Source organism: Balaenoptera physalus (assembly GCF_965194825.1).
Source record: "Balaenoptera physalus genome assembly, chromosome: 5".
In the NCBI taxonomy this organism is placed as follows: domain Eukaryota; kingdom Metazoa; phylum Chordata; class Mammalia; order Artiodactyla; family Balaenopteridae; genus Balaenoptera; species Balaenoptera physalus.
In genome coordinates, this window is record NC_138884.1 from 36,534,392 (window position 1) to 36,540,344 (window position 5,953).

Sequence of the window (5,953 nt, forward strand, 5' to 3'; positions counted from 1 at the left end):
TCTTGCCCCAATCTCTGCAGGACTCTTCCTCACTCAGCTGAGGCCACTCACTCATTTGTTTATTTATCAATAAAATAGTATAGTCACACTCTCCAGAGGGACCCATTCACATAGAGTGCAGTGAAATGAACATTGTGAATTGTTAACACTTAGGCACTAAGCAGGTACTGGGGCAAGCAGTTTGTAAGCTCTGGAGGTAAAAGAGTAAACAAGGCAGTTCTCACATTGTATTATAATTAGAAGTGTAGTTATCTGTCTCCCCCAGTGAGATGTAAACCCTGGAGGCCAGGAATCATGCAGACTTTGGTAAATCAGATTTCTGAAGGAGGTGATCACTAAGGAGTTTACCAAGCAGAGAAGGGATGGAGTCAAGGAAGAGGATTCCCATCAGAAAAAAAACACATAGTAAGTGGGAAGGCAAGAGAGGATTGTGTTTAAGTTCTGTTTGCCTGGGAAAGAGAGGAGGAGTTAGGGAGTGGAGAGAAACCAGTCCTGGTGGGATTTATGAGTCACAAGAAAGAATTTAGACTTAATCCTAAAGGCCAGGAGAACAAATGAAGAGTTTTAAGGAAAGGAATGGCTTTATCAGATTTGTGCATTCCCAAACCAGACACTGGATTAGAGGCAGGATCTGACGGAAGGCAGGGAAACTTGTTTAGAAGATATAGCCTAAAACCAGGGGTTCATTACCTGGGGTCTATAGTAAGTTGAAGTTGGATAGGAAAAAAAAAAACCATCTTTATTTTTACTGATCATTCATTGAAATTTAGGAATTCCTCCAGTTATAAATGTGGGCAATAAACCACAGTGCTATTAAATGTGTGACTTTGCAACCAACAGAAATCAGATATTTTCACAATACATTCCAGTTATTGCAGATATCACAGACGTTATTTATCCTCATTGCTACTGTGAAATTATAGTAGTTATTACATCCACTGGTAGAACTTATTATTAATGGATTAATAAAAAAATACAAATGTTGCACTTGTACTTTAGGTATTCTGATAACTTCACTGTAAGTTAATAGTTTCCTACTTTATACATTTTAAAATATAACTCTTGGGACTTCCCTGGTGGCGCAGTGGTTAAGAATCCGCCTGCCAATGCTAGGGGACACGGGTTCAAGCCCCGGTTCGGGAAGATCTCACATGCCGCGGAGCAACTAAGCCCGTGAGCCACAACTACTGAGCCTGCGTGCCACAACTACTGAAGCCCGCGTGCCAGAAGCCACTACAATGAGAAGCCCACACACCACAAAGAAGAGTGGCCCCTGCTCTCCGCAGCTAGAGAAAGCCTGCACACAGCAACGAAGACCCAATACAGCCAAAAATAAATAAATAAATATTTTTAAAAGTAAAAAATAAAAATATTAATCTTGAGAAGTGTTCATTGGCTTTACCAGATGGACAAAGTGAGCTGTGGCACAAAAAACGGTTTCAAATCCCTGCTCAGGCTCTAGTTCTACTGAAATACCTGTGACTAAAGCACCAGGCTCCTCTCCCTAACCTTGACCTACTTGCCCAATCTCTTCTGCTTTAAAAGCTTGTTCTTTTCTCCACCCTCAAACTAACTCCCTTCAGGCCTCACCTCAGGATTCCCTACACCTACCCTACCTCCCCACTCAGGTGTCCTTTCTATATAGTCTCATGACAGCCTGTTTTTACCCCAAACATATTCCTTACCACATGGACCCAGCATCCCACAATTTAACTTAAGTTTTTTGTTTTTTTTAAAATTAATTAATTAATGTATTTATTTATTTACTTTTGGCTGTGTTGGGTCTTCATTTCTGTGTGAGGGCTTTCTGTAGTTTCGGCGAGCGGGGGCCACCCTTCATCGGGGTGCGCGGGCCTCTCACTATCGTGGCCTCTCTTGTTGCGGAGCACAGGCTCCAGACGCGCAGGCTCAGTAGTTGTGGCTCACGGGCCCAGTTGCTCCGCGGCATGTGGGATCTTCCCAGACCAGGGCTCGAACCCATGTCCCCTGCATTAGCAGGCAAATTCTCAACCACTGTGCCACCAGGGAAGCCCAACACTTAAGTATTTTAAATATCACAAGTGGCCATGAATCTCCAGGACAGGTAGTAATTTGTCAGTCTGCTGAGGCATGAAATAGGATTGCTACAGCTGAGGAGTTGCTGAGCCAGTCAGGAGCCTGACCACCCAGGGTCCACATTGCTACATGATGCTATTTAATGTGCACAACAAAGCTCTAAGTGAAGTCATATTATTCTCATTTTATAGATAAAGAGTTTGATGAAATCACAAATTAGAGTAAAACTAGAGGATCTGGAGATTTTCAAAGGTCTTTAGTCCATTTTAGATTATTTTTTCTGACTCGACATAAGGAGGTGAGCTCCCTGAAGGCAAGAAATTTGTCTTTAATCTTGGCACCCCCAGGGCACATACTGGGCCTGACAATAGTAGGTGCTCAATAAATGGCTTCCTGATTAATGAAATTCCTAAGAATTCTGCCTTCCCTCACAAAAAGGGAATTTCCTGGAGGTCATGGCCTCCATCACCATCCCGCTGAATTCCCAGCTTCTAGAAAAAGTACCTGTCTCATAAAAATTAAAAGTATTTATTGGGGCTTCCCTGGTGGCGCAGTGGTTGAGAATCTGCCTGCCAATGCAGGGGACACGGGCTCGAGCCCTGGTCTGGGAAGATCCCACATGCCGCGGAGCAACTGGGCCCGTGAGCCACAACTACTGAGCCTGCGCGTCTGGAGCCTGTGGCCCGCAACAAGAGAAGCCGCGATAGTGAGAGGCCCACGCACCGCGAAGAACAGTGTCCCCCGCTTGCCACAACTAGAGAAAGCCCTCACACAGAAACGAAGACCCAACACAGCTAAAAATAATAAATAAATAAATAAATAAATTTATTTTTAAAAAAAAGTATTTATTAATTGACTGTCTAATTTGTGTATGACACCTGACATACATTTTATTTTATTGAGGATTTTCTATAAATGTCTTTGAACATCAAAATAAGGTACAAAAATATAAATAAGACCAATTTTATAGATAATTAGTAATGCTTTTAAGTTTTCAACTTATCTGTTCTTTGGAATAACTTGAACATCAGTCTCCTGGATTATTATACAGGAAGCTTTTACTTATACTAGGAGGGAAATTTTGTTTTGTTTTGGCTATTGATCATCAGTACACATGCGACTGGTACACACAAGTGTACTTTTGTGTTGTTACTGCTGTTATTGTGAAATCAAGGTACCACTTTATTAAATGAGTCAATTCACACAATATGAGCATCAATATAATTACAATTGCAAACAAATTTTTTACAACAAGGATGGACCGATTTTCAGATTTCCAAATCAGAGTAAACTGTACATTTACACAGAATTGTCTTTGCATGAAGCCCAAAAGGGAACAGCATAAAAATGAGTGTTTCTGTAGCCCCTTTATTTTTGCTGATCAGTGGTTTGTTAGAAAGGAGCTGCAGGTTTGTTACCTAAGGTCTGAGACAGTAGAAGAGTCAAAGGTGTCGCGAATTCACTGTAAACCACTTCATGCCTGAACATCAGCTAATTCTGGAGGAAGTGGAGTCTTAGGATACTTATTCTCAAAGTGCTGCTTGGAGGTCTTAGGGTCTGGCATTTGTGTCCTACAGACAGTGCAGGTATATACTAGTGCACCTTTGGCAGCAGCCTTTTGGTCATGTCCTTGCTTCTTTTGTCCAGCTTGCTTTTTGGCATTTTTCTGCTGAGACGGAATCTTCTGAGGCCAAGAGCCGTATCTTCCTGCCTTGGCCTTCTCCCCGCCCTCACCTGCTCACGTGCCTGTGCCTCTGCCGGTCGAGCCAAGTGTACTTTTATATAATCATATTTTTCCTTAGGTTCAAACAGAGTAAAAATATCAGTAATAATATTTAATTTCTTAGTTTTTTCAGACATACTTCATCTTACAGAAACGACAAAAATTCAGGCAGAAATAAATATAATCAGGGGAAACTCTTAATGAAATCCCTTTATCATATCAAACTGCAGCATTTACTGAGGCTTAAAATTTGTTCTTGAGAGGGATGAAATTTTATGGTAATATTAGGTCAAAGAAAAAAATGTACACGTTTTTCAATGTCTAGAATGTGTTAAGCATAAAAAGTGTCCTATCTCACAATGCTTCCTTCCTGAGGGATCCAGAAATAGACACATAAAAACCAAATGTGAAATGTACAAATTTCTATTCAGCTCCTTGCCCTTTCCCCTCATTAGCTTCAGTTGAGCTGAGCTTGCTCAGTCACTAATAACTATGTGCCCCATGTATATTTAGAAGCCACCTTGCAGAGGCATTTGTTTTTGCCTCTAAGTGTAGAGTTTCAGTAAGCATTTCAGTTAGCTGTTTCTTACATATCACAAAAAACCCCAGTTTGTTAAATTAATCACTTTCACTTTTAAAAAATAATGAATTTTCATGTGGTGAGGGATGACAAATGGGAACATTTTACTGAATCCTAATATATCCTGCACCTACGCATAAGTGGTGTGACCAAAATCATCTCCCGGTCAGTGCTCTACCACACCTAAAAAGTCAACAGTGGGATTAGTCATAAAAGGTTTTCTTAGCATGCAAACGTTTTAACTGTAAGTCCCTGTGTTAATTTGCTCTATGAATTCATTACTACTCATGTCATCTAGAGGAAATCATGGCCCTGAAAAAATGGCACACATACAGCTAATTTTCCTTTTTTTTTTTTGGCTGTGCCGCACAGCATGCAGGTTCTTAGTTCCCTGACCAGGGATTGAATCCGTGCCCCCCTGCAGTGAAAGCGTGGAGCCCTAACCACTGGACTGCCAGGAAATTCCCATAACAGCTAATTTTTTAATGGAGAGAAAGTCCTGCTAGAGAAAAAGACCCACCTCCTGATATACCAAAGTAGCCAGGAATGAATGCTTCACCATCTTTCTCTACAGCTAGTTTTGATCACAAGGAATAGCAACTCTGAGTTGGAAAATAGGTAAAGAAATTTAGCAAACAGTGTCAGTCAAACCTCATACGTATTTCTTGCTAAGCGATGATTCTAAAAGACAAATCCCAAAAATTCCCACCTACAGCACAAAAGAGGCAAAGATTTAGCTCAGATCCATAGTATAGTTATATAAATAAATTAAGAAAATATTTCCTAAATTTCTGAGTTAGGGTAGCAGATCAGAGGCAGTTATTTCACTCTCTTTCCCAAATACCAACACAAAAAAGAAGCACAGAAAAAACAGACCACAGCATCAAAATTTTGGAAGCTGAAAACAAATAGACCACAGGTAACTGACTTAGATCCAAGAACCCTGAATCCCAAAACATCAGTAGGAAAACTGAAAACCAACTCAATTTACTCTACAGGATCTTTAAAAAACATGGGAAGTGGCAGCAACAAGAACTTCTGGAACTTGCATTTAGGAAGACTAGGATAAAAGCAGTTTGACCTCCCCTTTTCTGTGGGGAGCAATTGTTCTTCCTCAAACCAGGTGATAGATCAGACATTTATTCTCTAAGAAAGTAAAACTTAAGGTGTCTAGACTATGAAAGTGCCTGGGCAGTGGAGGGGATAGATCTTGTACCCAAACAGGTGGACTTATCAATTTTATGCATATTGAATGCTTACTGCAGAGACCCCCACCCCTCCTCCCTCACTTAGTGCCCAGAATGCTAGCAACAAGGCACTCAGCCACCTGGCAGGAGATTAGACGTCTCTTTCCAGGTGAATCTAACCCAAGAGTTAAACTTGCCCAAGAAGTCACCCTAGAGTGAAGTGTAGTCGCTCAGCCCCATGTTCAGCACATCCAATGAGTTTTTAGTCCCTCATACTTAATCATGGGTAACATACAGACAAATACAAACAAACAAACAACAACAAAACCCACAATCTGGAGGAATTAAAGACTAGTCAGGGAAAAGGAAACTTTAAAAAGAAAAAAAATCATTAATATCTTTAGAGTT

The 5,953-nt window shown here is 40.8% G+C and overlaps 1 pseudogene across 1 annotated transcript; it reads right to left on the reverse strand.

The window, feature by feature from the left end:
- Positions 1–1,744: 1,744 nt before the first annotated feature.
- Positions 1,745–4,517, reverse strand: LOC309661456 (zinc finger protein 706 pseudogene; annotated as a pseudogene). Its single transcript has 2 exons — positions 4,493–4,517; positions 1,745–3,792 (listed from the first exon to the last, which is right to left on the reverse strand). The product of its transcript is annotated as a zinc finger protein 706 pseudogene (transcript).
- Positions 4,518–5,953: the final 1,436 nt, after the last annotated feature.